This window comes from Manacus vitellinus, unplaced genomic scaffold (assembly GCF_001715985.3).
Source record: "Manacus vitellinus isolate BGI_N305 unplaced genomic scaffold, ASM171598v3 scaffold_9_pilon, whole genome shotgun sequence".
NCBI classification, from domain to species: Eukaryota; Metazoa; Chordata; class Aves; order Passeriformes; family Pipridae; genus Manacus; species Manacus vitellinus.
The window spans coordinates 18575338-18589261 of NW_021940917.1; positions in this window are offsets into that span (position 1 = coordinate 18575338).

Genomic DNA, 13924 nt, shown 5'->3' on the forward strand with positions numbered 1-13924 from the left:
TCCTTGAAAGTCAGTGGCGTCTGGAGAAGACAGTAGTGATCAGACAATAATGATGAGCATGGCAGGGACACAACCACCCCGAGTATTTTGGCAAGCATACTCACAAACAACGTGGCTGCTGCCCATTCCCTGGGCACTCCTTCCGTGTCTCAGAGGAGAGCCTGGAAAAGGTGGATGGTGCTGGCTAGGAAAGCAAAATCTGGCGTGGTTGGCCGTGTGGAGGCAGGAGTCGGAAGCAGGAAGGGTCAGCGAGAGAATCAGCTCTGGGTAATCCAGAGAGCTCAGCTTAGGCTGGTGCATGGGAGGAGGAAAAGCTGCAGCAGATGTGAAGCACAGTCAGAGAGAAAAATGGACAGGTCAGAAGGAAAGGCCGTGAATGAATGTGGAAGGTGTGTTGCAGCATTTGTCAAGTGCCAACAGAAAGACCTGTCAGTGGCTGAGCTGTGAATAGTCTGGACGTATTTTTTAATACTGGGTGGGTAGAAGGAGAAAAATGTTTCTACGTAACAGTAATATCATGTAGAAAGAATTTGAAGCCAAATTGTAGATGTAGTTGATTGGATCCAGATTTCTTGCAGATCAGCTTATTTGTAATACAGATATTAGGTTTTCTCTACATGAAGCTAGCTGAATTTGGATGTGTTTCCATATGGAAACAAAATGGAATGATTATTATGAAAATGAAAGGTGTCTGTAGAAGGGGTGTTGAAGCTGCTGCTGAAGCTGTGTGGTGTAAAAGATCATGAAAGTCTTAAAAATTTTATTTATCAACAGTTTTCATGTATACTTCGGCATGTTATTTGCCATTTGCATCTTGTATGACACGCCCCCATATTTAAAAAAAATTGAGAAATTAGTTTAAAGCATTGATCTTTTGCCATATAGAGTCTGCTCCTCTAAACTCTTTGACTAGCCCTCCATTTAGAAGCATTTAACACCTGTACAGAGGGGTGTTACATGCTCCTGCACAAGGTTAAGGAGAATTTGTATTTCTGTCTTTCTCTTTTGGAGCAAAAGAGGAATAAATTTTTCTGGAACCTCTGTGGAACCGACAACAAAGAATGGCATGGTTCTTTGTTACAGCCAGTATCCTAGCATACAGCAGTAATTCTATTATTTCTCTGTCACTTAGCAGCTTTTGTTTGGATTTGAATCCCAGTGAATTTTTAAAAGGTATAAATTTGTTATGGAGCTTTAATGTTGACTTGTACTGTGTTGTTCTAATTAAGTATTCCCAGAAATGCACTAAAATGGCATTGTGTTTGTTGTGTTCCTGGGTTTGCTTGCTGTTTTTTTAAGGTGGGGAAAAAAACCCTGGCTGTTATTTCCCACTCACCTAAAAGCTTCTTTATTATTATAATTCATATTATTCAGACTCATACTGTCCACACAGTAAATAATGTTCAATTGCCTTTGACTACAAAGAAGAAAAAAATAACTCTACCAATTATGTATTTTATTAGCACTGCTGTAAAACACAAGAAGGGTACTTGCTAATTCCCTAATGACCTGGTATCCCACAAAATGTATGATTCTTCACCATGTTTATCAGATTTAAATTCTGTGTTGGACCGGGGGGAGGAGTGGCTTACTGGGAAAAAGAATGTTTCAGGCAGGAGCAATTGTATTTATTTTTCCAGTAATAGGGAATAAAGAATATGAAGCAGACTAATACATCAGTTTTTAAGGGTTGGGGAAAGAATGATGACTGAAGTCTGAAATCACAAGTCTGGAGAAATATGAGGAGCTAGAAAAAAAACTTTGAGAGCTTGAAAAACGATTTTCATCATGAAGATATTAACATCTCTCCATAAATTTCAAGATCCCCAGACACCTCTATTCAAATATCCAGAGGAGGTTTTTCTGGACTTTTCTGTGAATATCCAAAGCAGTTTGTAACTTCGGTGACATTTTAAACAAAGCAGGTTATAGAAAGTTCTGTAGGAAAAATCCAACACTTTTCAATCAGCCCTTTTCTTTGGGAGACAAGCCTCAAAAATAATTAATGGTGTACTCTGTTTCTAAACACTGTTACAGCCTTTCTACAGGTGAAGTTCTGTGTGCAGGTATGCAGAATATCAATCTGCCCATTTTTCTTTTTTGATACATCCTTTTCACTCGGGACTGATCATGATGGAGAAAAGGTGACCAAAGATTCCTTTGATGGGGAGCTCGGCTCTCGTAAGTACAGAGTAAAAATCTTCTGGAAAGGGAAATATTTTCCTTGTTCCTCTATTCTCCTGTAAACATCTGTACCATAAACTACAGTGTCCACGAGGCAGCTGTACAGGCAGTTCAATATGTAATGTGGAGAGGACAATGCTTGTGTGGTCTTTGAATTTCCAATATCAGGACCAAATTAAGACTTTTCTATTTGTCTTTGCAAATTAAGAGAGAAAAAAACTTCTGAAGCAAAGGACAAAACTTCAACCAAGGACATTATTATCTAGATTATATGCATCTCAGGAAAAAATAATCCTTGAAAAAAACTTTCTGCAATGAATATAACAAAAAGAAATCAGTTGGCAGCAAAAAGAGACTTTATAGGCCAATAAAGTGAAGTTTACTGTTTTGATATTATTATCCATTTAAACAAGCTCTCCTAACAAAAATTATTAAGAAAGGCAGGTCTGAAGTGGTTAATACTTTCAGATTCCCATAGAATTAAAAAAGGAAGGACGTACGATCACTTGTATTTTCATTGTTCCAGTCAAGCAGAGAAAAGCATGCTTGTTTATGCTAGTTGATCATTTGAGCCTTATCTCAAATAGTCCTTTTCCCACTTCAAGGTCCTGAAAGAATCATGTACACCCAAAGCAGGCGTAAAGCTAACTCAAGTTACAGTAAAGGGATTTCTCTCACTGCCAGAGATCAGATGTAAATTATGACAAGTTCCTCTTGCAAGAAGATGCAGTCTTCATTTTCTCATCAGTAAAATGGGATGATGAAAAGAGTACCATTCCCCAGTACCTAAGGGGATGTATTTAAGATTATGTACTTGCAGTGGCTGGAAATATGTACCACTGTATTTTTATTAACATATAGATCACTTGACTAAACACATTATTTTCTCTTAATATACTGTAAGACTGGATTTATGGGGACCTAGTAGTCTGTGAATACATATCCTCTGTAACAAATATTCATGTTTGTTTTCAGATTCAGTACTAGGAGATGCCCTGTTTGTATATATGAAAGACAAACAAATATCATGCAGCTGCCCAGAGACTTGCTTATTCAAAAACATAAAACCTGAGCATTTCACCCAGATCAGCAGCAGGGTCTCTGGCAGCCTGTGTAGGAAGTCATAATTCTGGGAACAGAAAATTAAACTGCTGCTGAACTTGCCCAGCCAAGCACTTGAGGATGCTCCAGGAGCAGCTTCAACATGCGGAGGCAGTTGCTTCTTGCTCCCATTAAGCATTTCAAACATCTGTCCACGGTGTTGAAAGCTCTGTGCTGGCACCAGTTGAATAGCAGATCATTTGCAGGGTTGCACGTCATGGGCTTAGTTCATCCCGGTTTTGATAATCTCTTTATTCCCTGCGTGCCTGGCATGATTTGAGATCTGCTGACACAGGATTTCTGCGGTTCGTAACTTCTGTCTCCAAGACGCAAAATGTGGCTTTAGGGCTTGTACTGCTTTATATTTTCCTGCTTCCATCTGATGGGGCTAAAGCTTGATGGTTGTTCTGATATTCAAGAACTTTCTGCTTACTCTTTAGTGGATGGACAAAAAATTTCCAAATCTCATCGCAGGACTGAGACCCAGGAATGCCTAACCTACAATCCCAGGTACCATCAATGCTGTTCATGGCTTGGGTGTGAAAGCTCGTGTCAATACATAAATCCTACACCCTCTGCTTCCTTCTTAACAAAATAGGCATCATACGTAATGAGCATTTCAATGATCTAATTTGCCATTTGGGATATAAAAGGTTTTTTTCATCTACCGTACAATAATCATCACTTACATGTTAAGAGAGCATCAGACTTCTGAGCTCCAAATTCACACGCTTGTTAAATATTTTAATTGTTTTCCTTGGATGTGGTGCCCTGAGATGCATGAGAACACGTCTTTTAATAAATACTACTATCTTTATAACCCTGCTTAAAGCCTTTGTGCATTCTTATGTGATTTTGCAATCTTTACTGCATTCTTAAGCAGCCCTTCTGTCAGCAGCCCTTCCTGAGCAAAAGACTCTCATGCAAACAGAAGTTCTCTTAATTGTATCCTGGACCAGTTTGCAGCCTTTTCATGTGGCTCAGCTGGGTGATTTCCCAGTATGACCTGTTTAGGAAGAGAATCTTCTGTGTGTGTATATACATATATGTACATATATATGTGTGTGTGTGTATCTATCTATATATCTATCTACACACACACACAGACATATATATATATATATATATATACACTGTTCTTGGCAGATGAGGCTTAGTAGTATGCATTCCTGGGCAGTTTGGGGGTCAGAACACTTTCTGGAGTCAGTGACTAGTTATCTTGCAGGGTGCTCCCCAAGCCAGCACATGGGGAACCCAAATCCATGACTGTGACTCCCAGGCACCAGGATAATGTAAAAAGTAATGGGAATTAAGAGTGTGAAAGAGCTGTGGCTATCAGCTGCAGTCTGAACACCACAAATTCAAGAAATTCAGGCTTGCTATTTGGATGTCCTGAAGCAATGTCCAAGGGTTGTGATATGTCTGAGAAACTGGCACACTACTATTTGTTTGAAGACTCACAGTTCCAAAGCCTACAGAGACCTTCACTTTTGCTAGTTACCTTGAGAATATAATTTCTCTACTGCCAGTTTCTCTGGCAGACATAGGTCATGAATCCAAACATAGGTCGTGGAATGCCAATGGTTACAGAAGCAAGTGAGCAAGCAGTGAAAAGAGGATAAAATCTACCTTTACTTGCTATTGTCTGACCAATTGCTGATTATGATGCTTCACATCTGCATGAATTATTCTGCTGTTCTGGGGTCAGTGCTTAATCTGTTTTGCATTTACAAATGTTTGAATGAATCTGGGAGATGGTGTTTTTTTGGTAATGATCCAAATGTATGCTATGTGCCTGTAACAAATCCCTAGTCCTTCACCAGGTAAAAGTTTCAGAAATCCAAACTATTCTATGCCACTTCCAGGAAAATGTTAAGGACTCTTCTTAAGGATAGGTGTGGTTATCCCCTGCCCAGACAGCAAACAGAGCCAGCTAACAACTACTCTGGTGTTGGGCTAATGGTTAATGTATTGCAAGGCACAAAACCAGAAAGTATTTTTCTATGGGTGTGGCAGAATGAAGAATTTTATATATTGCATGAATGTACCACTTCCTAAATGTTCTTTTTACCATCAACTGTTCTCATTAACTGACTGTGATGAATATAAAATATCATGTGCTCTTATATAGAAGGATCCAGTGCTGAGCTTAGGAGTGAAACAAATTTTTCCCACCTACTTCCCACCTTTTTTGAAGGGTACTATGACAATACTTAGCTTAAGACTCTGCCATTCCTGGCTATAAAGAATGGATTTTTCCAAATGTGCAGGTTTTTTGCCAGAATGTCTTTGCCATTCAAATACAGTCTCCTTTGTCTTTCTCAACAAACAGAAATACGGGAGAGATGAGGGAAAGGCAACAAGATGAAATAGATCAGCTGAGGGGGATGGCACTATGCATAAGTGCAGGGGACTTGATAAGAATTTGAAAGCTGGACCACAGTATAAATAAGCAATTTGAAGGAAGTGGGAGCAGATAGAAAATGAAAGGTAAAAGAAATTGGAAGAATAGATACATTTTTGAAGACCTGCATGAAAAACTGAACAAAGAATATGAGAAAGTGGAATAAGGTTGGAGAAGACAACAATCCAGTAGGTAAGGATGAGAATAAAAGAGGAAGGCAGAAGGAAGTGAGAATACTGACACAGGAAAAAAAAAAAAAAAAAGATGAGAAGAACAGCAGCATTGAGTTTACATGACTTAAATTCGTTTCTATGGAATGGTAAGTGTTTTAAGAAGTTCCTGGCAATAAGGTCAAAGGAGGAATAGAGAGAATTTTGTTTGAACATGTGAAAAATCACATAGATTCCCAACAAGCTTGGGATTTGCATCTGTTTTTGCATTTAAGGGTCTGCTTTCAGAAAGCAAACTGGAGATCTAGAAGATTAGTATGGCAAGATTTGACTCAGATGAGAAAGCAAAGGAAAGTCTTACCTGAAAGACTTTGAACAACCCCATACTCTGCTCCCTATCATCGATAGAAATTATGTCATATCATTTCTGCTCCCCTGCTAGATCTTATGGAACATCAACAGAAGGGAGGCTGAATGAGGGACCCTCCCACTGCGTGTTTCTCTACAGCAGAGGTGGGAAGATGTCACTTGTTCTGAGAGTTGAGGTGACAGAGCTGGGGGAGTGGAAGAAATCAGTTTGTTCTCCCAACACATGAGGGTCCTAGGCTGCCTTTTTCTTACAAGAAAAGGAGAGATACCCTTTCTCCCTCCAGCTCCCCTTCCTCCCTCCAGCTCCTAAGCCTTTGGTAACTCATCAAGTGCTCATCCAGCCACCCAGGAGCTGGCTCTTTCTGCTAAGGATTGATCTCCTGCAGCCACCACAGCATTCACCTAAAGCAACAAGGTTGTAAAGAATTGAGTGTTCATGACCTTTCTCACTCCACATGACTCACTAGGACGGTTGAAACCTTATGCAGGAGATGGCCTTTTCTGTTTGGCAAATATTGACTCCTCTTATCTATTGCTTTTTCCTAAGCCCACACCAGCAGAGGTTTTCAGAGAGCCCTGAAAGCTAGTTTGTTGAAGAAATCAAGGATGCTGCATAAATGAGCCTCGTGCTGGTGTTGCAACATTGGGCAGTAACGTTTTCCATTCTGCAGATAAGAAAACAATGCATAGGCCTGCCCACAGCTAGGAGATATAGGAAATGTAAGAAACACAATGAGGAAGGAGGCTGGAATAGTACCCTGGTGCCAGTCAGGGCAGCTTTTCCCTCCACCTGTGGTCATAGCTGGGATGAAGGCGCTGCCAGGCTGCTGTCATAGATAGATGTGCACGTGTCTGGGAACCTTAAAGGCCTTGCTAATGGTGGAGTAGGTTCTGCTAAAGACTAATCACATTCTGGTTTAAATACCCCCGTGAAATTAATTCAAACAAGCAAACATTTTCTAAAGCCAAAATTAACTTCAGTCTGTCCCGTAATTGTCTGATGGCTGAGAAGCGTCAAATCATCCTCTGTCTCAGACTAAAATATAACAATCAGCCTCTATTTTCTTACTGTTCATTCCATACCACAAAACTATTTAGCAACAAAAGGTGACAATGACATTGGAAACTGAGATCCAAAGTTGGTAATTTCATCATTTCGGAGGAGAAACAGCGGGGGTGATTTTACATAAGCTGGCTTCCCCTCCCCAACACAGCTTCATCAAAGTGCTTTATTATATTATCGCTCATGCTTTTGTACTGTTTTCTAATATTGTACTGACTTGTCTGAATCACTTTGAAAATTAAGGCTGCCTCCTTCTGAGACAAATCCAGACCTCATTAAAATTCATAAACAGGCAGCCAAAAGCTTTGAGCGCTTTTCCATTGACGCTGAGAAATGGAAGAGTCCTTATTTATCCTGATAGCATATTATTTCAAAGGGTGTCTACATCCATAGGAAACTGGATTTTGATTTATAGATAATATTTAGGACTGGCTGTGAAAGAAACTGACTTTCATTAAGGAGTTCTGTGACATGATCTAGTCAATGGTATCTCAAATCGAGAGTGTTTCAGTGTTTAACTGCGTTCTTTTGATTCAGAAAACCTTCATGTTAGCATTAATTGCAAATCTGTGCTGACACACAGTAGTGGTCTGATCTTCTCATGTAGCATGCATATACACCTGGAACTCTGTTACATGTTGTCACTGATGATTGAACTGTCCCTCATTTCAGGGAGCAGTGAGGGAAGTGTCTCTGCTCTTGAGTCCAGCTGAGCCCATATTACACAGTTTAATACAAGTTATGAAGTATATTTGAGCACTGCATTGTTTTTGTTTGCCATTCTGCCAAATAGGCACTGGGAATAATGATATTTCTCCAAAACAGTTCTCAAATTTAACTAGAAAAAGAAAAGATCCTAAGCTTTAGTCAAAGATGAAAATTGAAAAAACTTTGACACAATATAATCTCAGTAATGTAAGAATTTAAATGTAGTAATTGTCAATTGCATCAATGATAATCAATCAGCAAGACTTTGCAGGGCTGTGATATGGAAAACATCTAAATCTTCAGCAGATAAAATCAACTGGAGTAACACATTTGCTTACAAGTTTGTGTATGATATACTCTCCATTAGAAAAAAAAAAAGACTCCATTAGACAAAGCTAGCACTTTTGGCTGCACTATAGGAAACTTTAGTAATTGATCTATTGGCCTTCATTTTAGTGAGGTCTTTACTAGTATGACACAAGTGTGACAAGTACTATAGATATCAGTCTAACCTTCTGCTTAAGAACTGACATTTATCTGAAGCTTAAGGTTATCCCAGAACTAGTGTCTTTGAACTAAAATAGTTCTTGGGTTTAATCTAAGTTTGTTTATCCAGGCAGCTGGGGTTTTATGTCCAATGGGAGATTTTTTCTGCTATTCACTCAAGCTAGTGCAGGTTCTAGTGAGAACCATCATACTTGCACTTATCTACAGCAATGGGATATTTTTCCAGACAGATCTGTATTTAAGAGATGGTAAAAATTGTAAGATCAACCGAGATCACCACACTTTCAGGTAATATGATTTACATTATAAAAATGAATTATTTATGTTTACATTTAATTTCAGCAGCTTAATTCAAAAAACACAAGCCTAAATACTTCTTTTACTTCTTCCAGTTTCTCAGGTCTCTGGAGTCTGCCCTGGCCTTCCGTGGTGTGTTATACGTGCAGAAAATGCTTCTTGGACAGTCTTCTTTTTATGAAATCTAAGAGAAAACAAATCAAAAATGTTAAAGTTGTAGGCAGTTAAAACAGTACTGCTGATGTTCATAGAAACCATGCTGTTTATCACCACTGAGAAAATGAAAAGTGTAAATGGGGAATGTTAGATTTGCTGTTAAGAAACTATATATTAGATGAAGTTTATATTTTGAGTCCTTTCTTCTGTAACAAGGCTCAGAACAATTCCATCGTAGCAGTAGATTTGGTGATGGCTTGCTTTTATAAAAAGCCTAGTAAGCATGTTCCTGATGACTTCTATGACATGTGTCTTCAAAACAGCTGTAAGTACATGACATGAGCACTTTGTATCTGAAATCTGTGTGCCTTCTAGATTTGATATATAAATTCAAATTCACCCAACTGAGTTTTTGTAAATTTACATTCAGGAAATCAACATAAAGATGGTAACAGTTTTTAGCAAATGGGCTTCCAGCCAGTTAGTCAAACAGGAATGTTTGTAATTACTTATCATATCTGGTAGCCAAATTTGTTCTGGTTCTCAGTCACGAAGTTGTGATTTCCTAAGGAAATCTTGCTACAGTCTACACATCATCAGAAATATGGGGTTTTGATTTTCAATACTGCTAAATCTTTAAAGATTCTCAGCATTTACCCGAATTTGTCTAGTCCATTCACTGAAATACTGGAATGGATTCAGAGGGCAAAACAGAGGCACTCAGTTCAGAAGTTCTGGACCTGACTCAGACCCATTACTCTTAAAAATATACAGTCTGGTAAAGAATGCCCTTTGCAGCATTTTTCACTCCGGCTCTGAAAGGCTCAGAGATCTTTTACTTTGATATCTGGGATGAATAATACCCATCTTGGACCAAGTAAGTTGCTCTTTTTCCATGTAATACAGCCTTGTAAACATAAGTTATTTTAAGTCAATTGTGTATTAGCTCTGTGAAGTCAGTGAATACTTGATGAAATGCTTTTTCCATACTGAAATATTCATGAAGCTAATTTTCAACAATCAACAAAATCAAGTCATGTTTTTTAAAAAGAAAACAACATCTTTCCATATCTGCTTGTTGAATACAAATCAAAAAAAAAAAACCAACACCCTAAAATAGAAGTGATCAAATTCACTTTTTGTATTTGCTCCTGATTTGATGAGAATTTGGAGTCCCAATCAGACAGCAAGCAAATAGCTCCTTTATTATTATTTTTATTTTAGTTATCAGCCATCTTCTTTTGGGAGTCAGTATACAGTATTGAATTTGATAATTTGACACTGAATCTGGACCACAACCCTGGCCATAGTGGGCACTAGCATTTCAATGAGGGATTTAATTTAATCTAATTTTCTATTATCTCAAAATGTTATTAATGTTTCCTTTTTCACACACACATCCAAAAAAAAGTTTGACTGCTTTCCAACGTACTCATATGGCTAATGTATTTGTAGAGTAAAACCAGAACCAGTATTTACCAGTATTAAGTCTACTGAAGTCTATCAAATCACTGTAATTTGTCCTAATCACTGTTTTAGGGATGGTGTTTTTAATTGCATGCTATATCAAATTCAGTCCCAGGAGAAGTTTAATTTGTAAAGGATTCTTTCCCCATGACATTTTTGGCTTTGAGCTCAGAAGTGTGTTTTGAACTTCCCTAATAATGAGATCCACTGATGCCTTGAGGACAGGCCTCTCGTTTTAGCTGAGCAATGCAGAGATTGACGGAGCTGCAGATCTGATGAGGAAAGATGCACGACGGCAACTGCATGGCTTGGTGTGGAAAAAAGCACAATGGCAGACAGGCAAATGGGTGGAGGCAGAAGAGACGTGGGATGGCGACCTCCTTACCCACCCAGCAGTGCCTGTGGAGAACAACCCAGGACCTTACACGATGCACATAAGCTCTCCACAGGGTTTGTGCTGAGAAGCAGGCGTTTGCAAGAACCACGTGGAGAAAATTACAGCCTTCCTGCTGAGCACGTTGTTTCCTAGGACTCTCAGAAATGTTCACAAAAAGCAAGATGCTGGAAATCCTGCCCATGCAGGGAGCCAAGGCATGCTATTTAAAAGCTTGCTGCTTCTGTTCCCCTCAGATTCACAGTGTAGGGCTCTCCTTGGAGTCAAGAGGCAAGTGACTACTTGGAAGGACTTGAAAATGGGATGGAGGAGGAGGAAGATGGTAGCTGAGCTGGCCTTAGGTAAAATAGTCAAGTGGTTGGAGTGTTCTCCTAGGAAACAGGAGAGTGGAGTTACCTTACTCAGCCTGAGGCTGTCAAAAACCTATCTTCTATCTCTCTCCTAGGAAAGTGCTGTCAGCACCAGGCCAGCTCTGAAGCTGGTTGGAGGCAATCCCCATCCTTCCTGTGCAAGCTTTTCTCCTGCAAAACAAGAAATACAAGAAGCTTTAGGAACAAGAGAAACACTGCAAGAGGATGCTGTAATGTGACATTGCCAAAGGCTAAGTGAACTCTTAAGAGTGCCCACTGTAATGTGCATCTCACAGAGAGCTTGGGCAGAAACACAGCTTGTTCTTGAATTCTTGTTACTTTGGTCAAAAGTGTGGTTCTGGCCATCCACAGTGTTAATGCCTTAGGTACCTGGGAATGTGGGAATCAGACAAGGTGCTAGTCAGCTCTAGGCTTTGCTGGCACCTGAACTAGGGATGTTCAGAGCTGAAGCCCCAAAACCAAACAGCAGTGTCTTGGGTGTACCACCTAAATCTTGGGGCAGTTCTCCAGTGGATCTAGCTTCTTAAAAATTGTGTGATTATAAAGCCATTCAAGTAAACACATATTTTAAAGAAAAGGCACTTAACCTCCTTTTGATTCAAATCACTCTGCTTGTAGGAAAAAATAAGTTAAAATATGAAACACCTTGGGAAATAAGAATAAAATATGCCCACCACAAAAAAAAATCCCTTTAAAAAAAAAATGAAATCATCAGGTTACACAAGTCAAGGGTAATGCTTCCCTCTTCAGATATACAGTGCACACATGATAGATCTGAACAGGCTTGTAGCAGGCAGGGACTACTTCACTGCTTACTTAAGTAGTTGACCTTTTTCTCACTTGGCAGGATTTCCAGGTATCACTTCTTTATGTAGATAAACTGTTCTTTTGGCAAAGTTGGTGTTTCTTTCACAACTGCAGTATTCTTGAACAGGTACTGAGCACAACATAAACCTGAGCACGTCATAAATATAGCTGTAATTTATAAAAAGCACTCCTGGTCAGACTCAGTCAGCTGCATTTTAGTTTGTTGACTGTGTTAGTTCTAGTGGAAACCAGCAGAAAACAGTGGCATGCTAACAGAGAGTGATGAGAAAGAATAATCTGCACCTTTCAGAGGCAGTGAACGTAAAGTAAGGCAAGAATCTTTCAACACATTCCTAAAAGGCAAGCATCTCTCTTCTGTGGAGAAGGCCAGGGACTCAGGGGTGTCCTTTGCCTGTTACAGATCCACAACTACTCTTTAATTCTTTGATTGCATTTTTCTGAATTCATGTCTGCAGTGCACGATGTAATGTGTGCTCCACAGCCAGACCTGGTTTTGGTCACTAACAGAGCAGTGAATTGCTTCTCTCATTCCTTCATATGAGCATGTTTGGGTTTGTTTTTTTTTTATCCTTTGTTGTCATGCTTTTCTAGTAGTCATTACAAATGTGTACAAATGTCCTTATTTGTAGAATTAATATAGGTACCATGTGGAAGCTAAGAAATATATTAATGTGCTGATTTACAGCCTTACAACAATTCTGTGTATCTCTATATAGACATACTTATCTGTCCTGGTTCCAGTCAGGACAGGGTTAATTTTAGCAGTAGTCAGGAGGGGGCATGGAAGGACCCAGAGTTTATTCTATATTAACTGTACCACGTCTGTGGGAGAAACAGGGGAGGACGATTTTCTCCAGCTTTTCACCCTCCTTTCCTCCTTCAGGACTGTTACAAGAGCTTTTGAGAATTTTGGATTTCCCTTGGGTGCTAAGGAAAACATGTTCTTGTTGCTAGATCTGCCAGGTCTCCTCCGTGCAGCCCACACCATGTTAGAGTCACAAAAGGTTTTTTTGGGTGAGCTGCAGGATAAGTGCAGACATTTCAGCCACCAGTCAGGTGAGTGCCCCTGGTGACCTGGCTGCTCCAATGCTGGGATATCGTGGCCCACAGTATGAAAAGAGATAGTAGTGAATCCAAGCAACTGGGATCCCTGTCCTGGATCGCAGGCATTGAGAAGGAGATTAGGAAGAGGACGGAAGCTCTCAGCACCTGGAGGCATATCCTGTCAAGTACAAGGGAAAGCAGTTCTCTCAAGGATGGTCTAGCAGTGCGCCAGAGCAGGTGGAATGCCATGGAGAAAAGTATCCAGTACCTGAGAGAATTAGGTGTGTTGGAGGTACCTATACAATTAGGGTATTCAAATAACTGGGGATTCAGATAAGGAGAGCAGTCCCCTATAGATCCAGATGAGGTCCAGTGTATGAACTCCATATGGTGGAAATTTGTATGGAGCCAACTATCGTTGTACACCAGCTCCTTATCATTGATGTCCATGAAAGAAGGAGAACAAACAGTGCTTCAGGTGACCAGCTGACTCTGGTAAGATGAAGATCATCTTTTTTTCTCCCTGCCAACCTGTGCCTCTGCTTTGGAAAGACTGTCCAAGACTGCAGACAGATTCAAAAGGCTCGACCAAACTAGAGAGGAAATGTCCCGTGCCCCACCAGTACGGACTAGATCTCTGCTATTGGGAGCAAGTGCCCCCTGCTTGAGAGAGAGGGCACACACCATGAGGTATCCTGTGGTCTTACCTGCATGACCACAGAGAGGACATGAAGTGGGATGGAAAACTCACCTCTGCCCTAGCAGCACGGTGTCCTGGGTTACACAAAAATTCTGGTATCCACCTTTTCTCTTTTCTCCAAATATGCCTTTTGGGGTTTTTTGTTTGTTTGTTTGTTTTGG